Here is a 13,903-nt window from a genome sequence, read left to right as displayed (position 1 = left end):
AACATAGATTCGCGACGACTGAGAAGGAGCAAGGAACCTCGTGGTGGAGCGTCTGCACTCATAATATTTTATATTATTCGGTGATATAAAATCAACCAATCATCTCCACAGTGGACTGAAAGAGTACGAAACACGGCAGCCCAGTGTAGTTACATCATACTAGTACATGGCTAACCCACGCTATCATCATATTTCTTAGCTTCCGTGCGACACCTATCTCTAGTAATCTAGCAGCCCGCATCGCTTCTCCCTCCTCGTCTCTCTCAAAGTGCGGCGGGCTGACGTTTTTGCCGTCTATTAAGGTCGGTTAACTCATCACATGTTAGCGACATGCCAATAGCCTTCTAAAAAAATAGTATTGTACTCTATTGTTATGCCAAGAAGAGGAAGCGCTTTGACCGATGGACCAAACGAGACAGGCGTGTCGTGCCATGAATGGGTCCAGTTTCTCGTTTTGAACTCGTTTAGAGCACTTGGTTTATATAGGGCCTAATGCATTCTTCGAGGATGCCTTTGACTATTGATAAGATTTTATATAATTTGAAAATTATATCATTCGAAGATCCTTTGACGTTCTATTTTCAAAAATAAAAAAATCCTTTCATGTACGAATTTGACTGTATGCTTTGAGAAACTTGCATGTCCTAACTGCTCCTGTTTGGCTACTCTAACTTAGCTAGAGGTTAGACTAACTCATGACTAACCCTGAACTAACTGTAGCCAAATAGGTGTTTGGGTGACAGGGTTAGATTGACAATAAATGCGCTTGATGGAGAGAGAAAAGTGATTTTTCAGTGGACCCAATGAGAACTATCTCTAGTTAGCACCTCTTGGATGGGATAGTTTTTTTTTGTGGGTTCGGTGCAACTTGCTCCAATTTAACCCTCATGCTTGGATACTTTAGGGTTATTTGAGTCCCAACTAGCTCAAACTAACTCTAAGACATGGGTCCAAACAGGGCCTATGGCCAGCCTCGACGCGGAGCAGACGCGTGCACGGGGAAGCGGCGCTCTCTCGGCCGTCGCGCTGCTTCAAAGCTGGCGCCAGTGAGAGGTCGCCTCCCCTCTGGCCAGGCATTAATGTGGCACTGATGCTCCAGGGCGACGCTGACCGTTTCATGCGGGAAGCGCGCGCTGGCAAGAGAGTATTGATTTTTAACCGTTTCAGGTGTAGTACTGATAGTTTGCAAAACTACTCAATTATTGCACTCAGTTTCCTAAGAATTTGTGGTAAAAACGTTACTCCACAACCCACTTCCCTTATCCTTCTTCCACCGCCCGCGCACATCCGCGGGACGCAACCGGTTAACCCTTATATAGGAGTGCTAGCACAAAAAGATGCATGCATAACCAGTAAAATTTCCGAATTAAAGCGCCGCTCCGGCGGGATTATGGTGTATGTTGTTACCAGTTACCTTCGGCCGGGCCATGGCTACCGGGCGACGGCGACCAGAGAAGAGGCGACGGGTGGGGAATGAATGCAGCTACTGTTTGGCTTCGTCGTCCGGCTTAAATAAATATGCAGCATCATGTGTACCCGCGGGTGCACGAATTGTAACATACGTGTCTGCTTAAGTGGGCGTCACGTAACTGGTGTATGTGTGTGTGAGATTCTGAGAGACAGAGTGCGTGTGTGCGACTCTACTCTTCGGACATGTACTCAACCTTTTGCCTCGGGATATAAGTATAACGACATTTACTTTATCTAGTGATTTTGATAGCACACAAGGCATTCCTCTGGTATCCGAGAGTTGCATAATCTCATACTCGAAGAACCATGTATTTGACAAGAAGAAAGCAATAGCAATAAAATGAATGATCATTATGCTAAGCTAACGGATGGGTCTTGTCCATCACATCGTTCTCCTATAATGATGTGATCCCATTATCAAATGACAACTCATGTCCATGGTTAGGAAACCTTAACCATCTTTAATCAACGAGCTAGTCTAGTAGAGGATCACTAGGGACACGGTGTCCGTTTGTGTGTTCACACATGTATCAAGGTTTCCGATCAATACAATGCTAGCATGAATAATAAACCTTTATCATGAATAAGTAAATATAAAATAACAACTTTATTATTGCCTCTAGGGCATGTTCCCTTCATGTGTGCCCCCTCACCCTTTCCCACGTGACCAGGAGAGGTGGGCCGCCCTCCTCTAGGGTTCCCTCCACTCGGCTTGGGGGCAAGTCACCCTAGGGGAGATCCCATATGCCCTGGGCGCCCCCCTACGGGAAACCCTAGGGGCGCCACCCCCTCATCCCTTCCCCTATATATAGAGAGGTAGAGAGAGGGAAGCCGCACCTTTGAGCACATCTCCACGCCATGGCGCTGCACTTCCTCTCCCTCGTAGCCCTCTTCCTCTCTGTAGTGCTTAGCGAAGCTGTGCTGAGATTCCACAACCGCCGCCACCACGCCGTCGTGCTGTCAGAGGACTCGAGCTACTACTTAACCATCGCTCACTGGATCGAGGAGGTGAAGGCATCATCATGCCATACGTGTGTCGAACGCAGAGGTGCCGTCCGTTTGGCACTTGGATCGGAGTTCACAGGACGGATCGTGATTGGATCGCGAAGACGTTCGACTACATTAATCGTGTTTCTTAATGCTTCCGCTTAGAAATCTACAAGGGTATGTAGATCAAATCTCTCCTCTCATAGATGGTCATCTCCTAGATTGGATCTTGGTGAGCGTAGTAAATTTTTTGTTTCACATGCAACGTTCCCCAACAGGGACAAGGTCGGGGGGAGAGAGGGATGGTGAAGGGAGGGAGGGATGGAGGAGGGAGCAAGGGAGGGAGGACGGTCGGAGGGAGGGAGGGAGACATACCGGGGGGCGACGGCGACAACAGCGGGCGGCAATGCGGCGGCGGCGACGGGCCGGCAGCGGCAACAACGGGCGGGATGGAGATGCAGAGTGGGGAGGGTGAGAGTGAGGGCTATGCGTGGGTGAAGGTAAGTTAGACTTACCAGTAGCGTGGTACAGGACAACGCGCTATTGATATTTCCTTAGCAGTAGCGCATTTTCTAGAATGATGCTACTACTATACCTAGCTTGACGGCAAATGTGCGGCCATAATAGTAGTAGCGCATTATCAGGGTGTCGCGCTACTGCTAATTATCAGTAGCGCCTCTTTATAGCATGTGCTTGATAAGTCTCCATGTATAAGGTTATCCCTAGTAGTGTTATGCATGTTTTCTATAGTTTTGCTGCTCGGGAAAATTAGTGAGTCATTAATTACTAATTAACAAACGCATTAATTACTCAGCTATTTCCGGTTATTTTGGATCGTGGGGCTGTTACTGACTTGGACGTGGGATTTGCTCACACGACCTACCCGACAGGCAGACGTCTACCCTAGCTGCCGCCATAACATATTGTTTCGCACCATTCTAGAACAGCGTGCCGCCACCCTAGTCTTCTCCATCCCTCCTTCCGGCATGCACCGAGAGAAGGGACAGCAGGCCTCCGGAACCCCGCCTCTCGTGATCCTGTCCGGGAAAGGGGCGATCCGGTTTTTGGGGAGTGCACTCGCGTGACTGCTGGCAGCAACGACTTCGCCAATGATGACTTCTTCCTCGATCTCGGCAACCTCTTCATAGAGGACATGGCTTACAACATCAACGCCAATGGTTCTGCTCACGCCGCACAGTATGTGACCTTGTCCTCCTTGTTCATCTACTGTACTAATCCGCATGATTAGTGTAATCTCTGTTATAGTTGTCATGATTTATTTACTGTGCGTTTGGTTTAAATCTCATAGTAATTTGCTCTTGTATTCAACATTTTGTGGGTCAGCATTGGAGATTCCCTTAGCTCCAATTAATACTGAGTTGTTTGGTGGTAACCGGCAAAAAAGTAAATAATCAACATACACCGCATGATAACTACTGATAATAATCAGTGAAACAAGGTGGCTACTGGTTTTGCCTGCGCCCACAAACACAAAGGCACCAAGCCACCATCTATCATTTCCAGCTTATCTTCCCTATTTGCTATCACAAGTTTGCAACACACGGTAGAGAGCCAAACAAGAAACCAACAGGAAATTTCCGTTTTCATGCGGGCTATGTTGTCTAACCGTGCCTTCACATGATCTGTCTATTGCAGGTGCACGCTGCTGCTCCTTTGGCTTAGAAAACATGTGCACGCAAACAGGTCGACGTTGTATCCAAGGAACTGAACAGGAACGCAGATGAAAAGTACAACAGATAATTGGCCAAGAAAGATGTGTGTGAGCAGAGATAGTCGTTGTAGAAGTTGCACAAGACATAGCAGGCGGTTACGTGCACCCTTAATTCCCAATGCCTCCCAAGCCGAATCCATGAACAAAGAGATATATACACAAAAATATGTATGAGCCACATATGAAAAGTGTGATGTTCCATGTATGTTAGCACGTATATATGAGCACGAGATGAGAAGCTCGATCGTGTATTGTCTTACTATTTGTATTGACTATGCATATAAGCATCAAGTACTTAAGTACGTAGTAGTTGTTGTTGGGAGTAATTGAACTTTATTAAACCACCCTTTCCTATTTGTATTGACTATGCATATATAAGCATCAAGTACTTAAGTACTCCCTCCGTCCGAAAATACTTGTCATCAAAATGCATTAAAAGAGATGTATCTAGGACTAAAATATGTCTAGATGCATCCCCTTTTATCCATTTTGATGACAAGTATTTCCAGACGGAGGGCGTACGTAGTAGCTGTTGTTGTTGGGAGTAATTGAACTTTACTAAAACACTCTTTCCTATTTGTATTGACTATGCATATAACGGTAGTCATAGTGGTGAGTAATTTAGACTAGTGTCATTCATATGATACTAGTCTATGTTACTATCTTCATACTACAAAATGTTAGAGGTGGTAGTATATAGTGATTGCATTTATTAGTTTGTAGGGGTGTGTTATGTTGTGGTAATATATTATGTTACCACAAAGACCACTCTCCTTATTAACTACTTGTCACATAGGCAAATTTATCTTGGGGTGCTTATGTTGCTAGCTAAGTTATTCCCACTATGACCAGCCTATGTATTTTGCATCTAACTCGTGCAAACATTTGCGGAATTGCTTCATGTCAGCAAACTTTTATGATGACACTAACATGCCACTCACCACAATATTATTCTGGATGCGTTGTAACAGCCAGGTCTTCCACGTGCCGTCTTTGGATTGAAAATGTGTTTCTAAGACTCTTCACTGCAACTAGTTCAAAAAAGTATCTCACCAATCAAGGCTTGGCTGTGGTGATCGTGTGGTGCATTGCCATAATCACATCAATAGTCCATATTACTGATCGGGACACACCTTTTTACATGTGCAACCTTGAAATAATAAAAATACAAAAAAAATCCCAGCATGGATAATCATAATGTCTGATGAGTAAATAATCATAATGCGCCACCACTCATCACTGCAACCTCGGACATCATTGCAATATAGAAAATAAAATTACATGGGCAGTCACTAGTGGTGCAAATTTGGTTGAGATTGCGAGGAACCGTCCCTTCTTCCATGACAGTCGCATGAAGCTTCAAAAGATTGTGAATCTCACTATAGACATGGTGAGCGAGTGGTGTTGGCCGGTGCAGCGGCTCTCAGGACAATGTAGTGGGAACACCAACGTGTTTTCCACTTTGATTAATCTTTCCTCCCTCCGGATACCCCAAGTGTTGTACGTACTAATTGATGAAAAATAGCGGTTGATATATCTTTTGAAAATTAGCTCTTAATCTCGAAGGAACATAGTACATTCACCCTCTCTAATAATTATGAAGTAACTACAAGAGGAAGATGATTGCAAACATCGTGTAGGCTCTGAGTCCTATTGTGTACCACAAATTCTAGTTTCACTGTTGTGCCTACGGTGGAGGCGCGTCAGATGAGCACGCTGAGCGACACATCCTGCAGGAAGCATGGTCAGGTGGATGGCTTCCATTCGTGAAGGGGTTCCGTCTCTAGTTTTGACATTCCCAACGCCTCTTGAGCCTAAGTCTGAGGTCAAAACTGTTCTTTTAGAGATTCTACTCATATTTTATGCTAACATTGTACCAGTTTAGGAACCTACAAAAAATGGGAAGCCAGGCACCAAAAGAGTTTGATTATATAGTCGTTTGTTGTTCCATACCAATGGTCCCATAGTATATCAATTTATTAACTCACGGACATGTGCCTACTACCTCCACGACATATAGATTGAGACTTTAGAGCCCTCCACAAATTTGTGGCGTATATATATATAGTGATACTATTCAAAATGATGCATGCCCATCTTTATTAAATTATTTAACAGAGTTTGACAAAATAAATATAAAAATCAATCGGAAGCCATCTTCAAGACGAACAAAGTCATTGCACCTACAAGTATAAAGATGTGCCTGCATCAACGGACATCATCTAATCCGGTGGCCTCGAGAAGCCGCCTGCCAGACAAGCTAAGAGCACCAACCGGTCTAGGCGCCCCATAACACGCACCACAAGCGCACAATCTAAGATCAGCTAGCCACCGCCATCTTTTGTCGTCCCACCTTCAGAAGGGATTATTGTATAGACCTTGTCGGGCCCATCTATCATCGCCACGATGCCAGACAACGCCACCAGCCTGCACGTCCATCATATGGCGTTCAATGCCAAGACTCCACTGCTCCACGCCGCCGAGACCCGCCGTCTTCAATGCGGTTGGTGCAACACTGCTCCACCTGTTGGCCCTTCCAGTGAACTTTTGCTCCAAAACAATGCCCTCGGGAGGGACAACGGAACCATAGTCTTTGTCATCATCCGATCCTGGAGACTCAGATGTAGGGTTTTGCCCGGAACAGATGCCCCCTGGAGGAAGAGAGGCGTGCCATCTGCACCTGCGAACAAACCCAAACCGTGCCCACCAGCACAAAGCTCTCATGGTGGCGCCTTCAAGAAGGACATGACGCCTTGAGCGCCATCACCACCCACACCGCACTTAAGGTTTTCACCCGAGAAACAATGATGTGGGAAGAGGTAGGGCAGACCCAAACGACATCTCCAAGAAGAATATCGGCACCCGCGGGCTTAGTTGTCGCCGTGTCCGGCCGGAACCGACCAGGAAATCATCCCGATCTAGATCCCCACCTCCTGCTCCGCCTACAAACCGGTGACGGGCTAGCTAGCCAGCACAGCCAAGCCCGAATTTTTTGCTACCTTTCGATTTTTCTGTGAACGGATTTGGATTTAAATGTAAAGATAGTGTCAAACAAGTCATGCATGCCAAGTTCATCAGAATAAACTCGATGGCTTGGTGGTAGTGACAGGTCTCTACCAGTTGGATGTCGCATGATCGACTCCCTGTTCAAAAGTCATTTGAATAGTTTTTGGAAAATAGAAATTACCGAGAGTTTACAAGTACCTATTCTTCCGGCAACACGGGAAAAAAAATTCAGAAACGAGGAAAAAAAAGTTGGTCATCATAAGCAACTATTACGAGGACATTAACGTACTGCTCACCACTTCTGTATGTGTTGTAACAGAAGAGGCTTCTTTGGATTAAACATGTGTTTCTAGAGTATTTAACATGCTACTCAGGTCTTCCACGTGGCTTCTTTGGATCAGACACGTGTTTCTAGAGTATTTAACAAAAAACTACCACATTCCAATCAGTCATAGCAAGAAACTATCACTCTACAAAAGTTAGCAAAAACATAATGAAATTTCATAATCCTTGGCAAAATACTACAAATGCCGATTTGACTCGTTTAAATTCGTTTAAGACAGGGTTGGCCCACGCGTCAGGGCTGACAAGGCACCTTAAGTCAACGCTGTTTGTTTGATCGTTGTGTTGACTGTTATGACAGATGGGATCCACATGTAAGTAGCAATCCTCTTCTTTCGTATACAAGCATTTTTCTTGAAAATTTTCGTATGCGTGGTCGACGGTGGCGCCAGTGATGGGTGAGCAAGCCACCTGGCCTCCGCCCGGGCTGGCTGGCTGGCCCAAGCGCGGCTCACGCACGAGCAAGCTGCTCGCGGGCTAGTTGCCTGGCCCGAGTGCTCCTCATACGTGAGCAAAGCCGCCACACCGCAGTTCCAAGCTTGGCTAGCTAGCTGCCGCAAGCGCCGCTCCGAGCTTTTGACCTCGCCTTCGGCCGGCTGCAGTGGCTGCTTGCCATAGTCGAGGATGATGCAGTAGATGGCCGAAGGAAGGAGGAGACTTGGTTAATTTTTTTAAGACTGACATGTGGGTCCTATATGTCATGACGTCTAACTTGCCGATCAAATAGACGGTGTTGAGTTAAGGTGCCACATCAATCCTGATGCGTGGGCCAACCCTATCATAAACGGGTTTAAATGTGTCTAATCGTTATTTGGTAGTTTTTTTGCCACGGATTTAGAAAATTTCCGTATGTTCTTGCTAATTTTTGTAGAGTGGTGCTTTCTTACTAGGGCTGGTTTTTTTTTTGTTAAATACTCTGTGTTTCTAAGTCTCTTCGCTACTACTGTTCAGGAAAGTATCTCTGGAGTGAAGGCTTGGCTGGGGTGACCGTGCGCTGCATTGACATCATCACATCATCAGTCCATCTTACTGACTAAGACACACCCTTCTACATGTGCGACCTTGAAATGATAAATTACAAAGAACATGGATAATCACAATATTTAATGTATGGATAATCATAATGCGCTATTGCTCATCATTACAACATAGAAAAAGAAAATTACATGAGCAATCACTTGCGGTATACCATAATGCCAACAAATTTGGTTTGAAAGGAACCGTCCCTTCTTCGATGACAGTCGCGTGGAGCTTCAAAAGATTATTGATCTCATTATAGACACCGCGAGTAAGTGGTGCTGGCTGGTGCAGTGGCTCTCAAGAGTAAAGACAATGTCGTGGGAACCCCAACGTGTTTTTCACTTTGATTAATTTTCCTCCCTTGGGTTACCCTCTACGTGTTGTACCTACTAATACACGAAAAATAGTGGTTTCTGGATCTTTTCAAAATTTGTTCTTGATCGTAGAATCATATCAAAGTAACAATCTTGATCAAGGGCCAAACATGTATCTCATAGTCACGCTGTCTAATTTGTTTTCTTGAGAATATGCAAATTGTGTACCATTGCTTTATATAAGAAGAGAGTATAGTAGAAAAGCTTATACCCGAGTGAAAAGCACAGGACCAGAAAAGGAGGAAGAAAAAGAAAAGAAAACCAAGCAAGCATCCACTCCTACACAAAAACCCTACTGCTCACAAATAATCACGGTCATCAGCTCTTCTGCATACACACTCTCTAATAACTATAAAGTAACTACAAGAGCAAGCTGCACGAAATGCCGGTGTATGCCACAAGTGCTGCAATGTAACATGTATCCTAGCTTTGCTGTTGTGCTTACGGGGGAGGCTCGTCGGATGAGGAAAGGGAGGGACACATCCTTCAGGAAGCATGATTCGGTGGGTGGCTTGGATACTTGAAAGGGATCCCTTTCTCGTTTGACATTCCCAATGCCTCTTGAGAAGCATCGGACCACAAAAGGAGGAAGAAAGAGAAAATAAAACCAAGCAAGCATCCACTCCTACACAAAAACCCTACTGCTCACAAATAACCACGGTCCTCCGTTATACTGCATGCATACTCTCTAATAACTATAAAGTAACTACAAGAGCAAACTGCACGGAATGCCCCTGTAGGCCATGATTGTTGCAACGTAACATGTATCCTAGCTTTACTGTTGTGCTTACGGTGGAGGCGCGTCGGATGAGGAAAGGGAGGGACATATCCTGCAGGAAGCATAGTCGGGTGGGTGGCTTGGATACTTGAAAGGGATCCCTTTCTCGTTTTAACATTCCCAATGCCTCCTAAGCCTAAGTCTGAGGTTAAAACTGTTCTTTTAGGGATTCTACTCATGTTTTGAGCTAACATTGTATCAGTATAGGAACCTACAAAAAAATGGGAAGCCAGGCACCAAAAGAGTTTGATTATATAGTGTGTTGTTCCATGAGTGGGCCGTTTTAGAGGCCGAGCTACCTGACTCCCGTTATCTGGGCCGAAGGTTGTTACGTTGTGATGGGTGCTGCTCATTTTTCCAGTCCTTATACGAAGTTGCAATACATCGGTGCCATGGGCTGGGGTGCTATCTTTGTACATGGGCCTCCCCCATGGGTGCGTGATGCGGGGACATGATGTGCCTCCTGGGCTAATGTTACAGATCGATTTGCATTTACCTCGTTAGAGTTAGACCGGTCATCACCTTCTTCCCGGCGCACTGGACATGGGACGGGGCCCCATGGATGGGATGGAGTTCTTCTTCGAAGATGACGATTCGGGGTAATCTTCTGACATATCTTGCAATTTTTGTTCTATTCTGGTATTGGGAATCGATTGGGTGTGTGCGGGGTGTTTGTTCTGGTAGTTTTTTTTTAATCTGAGTCGTCTCCTAAAAATTAGATCTAACTCGGTGTTCGTCTGGATTGGGTTGCACTTTCATTCCTAGGTCGGATGCAGTGTCTATCTTAAAGGGGCAAGTGGCTGCAGTGGAATTGGTTGTTGCTTCTATTCATGGGGCTCGCACAGGCAATGGAGATTAGATTTCTTCCCATGCAAACAGTGGAGGAATGGAGTCCGGAGAGAACGGAGGAGGACGGCACCCAGAAGAGACAATCATGACAGAGGAGATTATCGATTCATACATCTGTGGTAGCGAGGTGGCGGCCGATTCAATGTCCCCTGAAAATATGAGCGGCCAAAGAAGATGAGATGCAGAGGGAGTGGTCGTCTCAAAATCACAGGGCTCCTGCTGGACACGAAAGGAAGTTTACTTGTGATCTAATCTATTATTTTGTGACTCTGTATAATGGTAGCACATAATGGAGTAAACGAGTCTTCATGTGAAATTGACAAGTGATTATGACATGCAAAGCATCAGATATCTTCATTTTTCTGGTTTAGGATCCCATGTGTGATTCAACAATTAATTGGTGTCCATGTTAAAATTTGCAGAATTAGGATCAGTTAGGATGCAGATGAGAGGGAGAACAATCCCAGCAGAGTGCCTCCTACGCTTGAGGCTTCGATACGTTCTTATGCTGATAACAAGGCAGGTACTGTTGTTAATCCAGCTAGCTTCGCTTCCGTCGAAGAAGTATATGAGTTTTACAACTTGTACTCTTTGGGAGACTGACTTTGGTGTCCGGTATGCAAAGAGCCGACTCAATGTCCATGGGATAAAGTGCATGCATGCGCGGTGAGTCAGAGCTAAACTGGTTATTAAGTCCTTGTGCCCCAAGATTCTTTTTTTTTATTTGCCTGTGTTTCAATGTGCTTATGCGGTCTGGTTCGAGATCATTTGCAGGGTAAACCACTGCAGTCCAATAGCAGATCAAACGGTGTGGCTGCACTGCTATGATGTGGCTATTGAGATCGGATGATAACGGTTCGTACGGGTGCGAGCATAGGTCAGAAATGATCATGAGCTCTCTGTTAACTGTATGGAGAAGTTACATTGAAAGTCGCATCGACACATGTACACCGGGGACATGGTAAAAGAACAAAGAATGTAAGCACATGCAAAGTTTACAGCATCGTGGCCAGTTTTTTTGGTGTCAGTGAAGGAGGCCCCGTTTACAAAATCTGCCATATTGGATATTTTCTGAATTCCTTTATCGGTTGATTATCTGAATATTTGTTCTGATCTGCATGCAGGATTGCGTCGCTGTGGGTCATGATCTTGAAGAGGGTTGCGGCCACTTCGACCCCTTGTTGGCGTTAATCCCACCGAGCCATGCAGCAAGTTATGAATTGGAGCACATGTTCGACGATATTTGACGGCGCTGCGGCAACTGATGGTGCATGCTCTGAAGACGAAGAAGTCATGAACAAGCCTGCCAAAAAAGCCGGGATAGTTTGACCACCTAGTGTAGATTTTAGAGCAGGATTGGTTAGCCCTGTTTCATATCTTGTGCATGATATACTGGTGTGTGACTTGTCCTAGTAATTGCCTATGTAATCGCGTTTATCACTCTGCGTTTGGATTCATGTGTCTTTAAAACCGTTTGTCGTTTGATTATTCACCACTTGAAAGAGTGGTTAAGGTCAATGCATGGGGCCTCCGGATCCCTTGTTCTGCTTTCTAGGTCCAAGCATGGTGATGGCACTTGTGCCAGCGCTGCTAGACAGACTCGTCTCCATGGGATACTATTGTTCATTGATTGAGAATACAGTAGCTTGTAAATGACTCGTACCTGAAATAGAGGAGAGGAATACCTGCCTGCGGCTGATCCAAATAAAGACAAACGGATGTGATACCGGCCACCAGGTAGCTCGGCCTCCAAAGAGCATTTCCGGTTGTTCCATACCAATTGTACTATAGTATGCACGAACATGTGCCTCCACAAGATCTAGACCGAGACTGTAAAGCGCTCCAGAGAGTTGTGGCATATTTATCATATTCATATGTAGTTCGCCAATAAAGTTTGGATCCCGGGCGATAGGTAGCCCGTTATCACTGGCGCACATCTGCCTCGTGATCCCTTCATACCGCCTAGTAGAGGAGCAAAAGTAACTCATAAATGGATTGGGAGGTTTCTGTGAGGCTGTATTTAAAAACTCATTGCATGGGACAAAAGAAGTGCTTATGATTATGGAAAGTGTTTTACTGAGCTCGTGTTCATGTGAGCATGACTGAACAGTAAATAAAATATAAAAATAAATACGAAAAAGTGTCATTTTGCAATGTAACTTTGCAAGCAATGAATTTTTTTTATCAATGTTTGCTACAAAATGAATCAGAAATTTTGAATTGCTTTTTTATTTATTTTACTGTTCACCCAAGCTCACATGAGCTCGAGCTCAGTTTAAACGCGTCCATATGAGTATGTAATATGAAATTATGAATGCCTACCAAGTATTTTTTGGTGGCTGCCAGTAGTGGCCAACTGTGCACACCATGAAAAATGTTCGTGAATTTCAAAAGTTGTTCGTCGATTCAAAAAATGTTTGCAGGTTTCAAAGTTATTCTCAAATTTTGAAAAAGGTTCACCCATTAAAAGATGTTCATGAATTCAAAAAATATATATTTATTTTTTTCCTGGATTTCAAGTTTATTTTGAATTTTAAAAACAAAAGAAGAAAAAAGAAAAGAAGAACACATAAAAAAAGTAAAACCGGTTCAGGGAAGGTTTAGGGACCGGTGGGGGAAAGGCAGTGTATTCCCTAATATGGCTGGCCCATATCTGAGCGAGCGAAACGGGGCGGGCGCATTTGGTCCCCATTCCCTAACCTACGCAGGAAATATGAGCCGAGAATCTCAAATCGCTGTTGAGAGCTATGGATGGCTTCATTTTACTAGACTTTTTTCATATGGAAAGTCTTTTCCAACTACACGATGCTGACAGTGCCCAGGCCTAGGATAATTAATTTGACTGACTTATCGTCGACATTGCTTTTGGTGCCCACGTGGGCTTACATTCAGCGACAAAACGAAGCAATGGACCTCTCTGGCCAATTGAAAATAACAGAGAAATAGACAGGAGAAGAGAAAGAGATGTGCATCAAACGACTGATGTAGAGTGTGATTTTTCTTCTCTCCTTTCTTTGTCATCATTTGTAGTTGCCTAGTTGGGAGCTATGCCCGCGGCATCCCCAAACCGTTACGTCCACAGCTTATGCCAGGACCATCAGAGTGGCAGGTAAACTACAGGACAAGTCAAGTCCTCTTGTCTCACTTCATCACTTGTTTGTTACAGAAATATCAAACCAATGGCGACAACAGATATTTTGAGAACACAAACGAAAAGCCTGGCTTCATCATTCTGTTCCACAAAGGGGGAATGTATACTAAGCTCTATTTTGTCCAACTAAAAGTCCTGAATTCAAAATTCAGCTTTGAAGAAGAGTAAAAATTAGATTAAGCACATTTGCAACA

General features: G+C 44.6%; 1 long non-coding RNA gene across 2 annotated transcripts; it reads left to right on the top strand.

The window, feature by feature from the left end:
• Positions 1-10,188: 10,188 nt before the first annotated feature.
• On the top strand, positions 10,189-12,013 carry LOC119324328. Of its 2 annotated transcripts, XR_005156871.1 has the most exons (5): positions 10,189-10,308; positions 10,475-11,081; positions 11,184-11,224; positions 11,333-11,536; positions 11,683-12,013. It is a non-coding gene; the product is annotated as an uncharacterized LOC119324328 (long non-coding RNA). The 2 variants fall into 2 exon arrangements; XR_005156870.1 differs by having other exon boundaries at positions 10,475-11,224.
• Positions 12,014-13,903: the final 1,890 nt, after the last annotated feature.

Source organism: Triticum dicoccoides, chromosome 6B (assembly GCF_002162155.2).
Source record: "Triticum dicoccoides isolate Atlit2015 ecotype Zavitan chromosome 6B, WEW_v2.0, whole genome shotgun sequence".
Classification (NCBI taxonomy): Eukaryota; Viridiplantae; Streptophyta; class Magnoliopsida; order Poales; family Poaceae; genus Triticum; species Triticum dicoccoides.
This window is presented reverse-complemented; position numbering and strand designations above follow the sequence as displayed.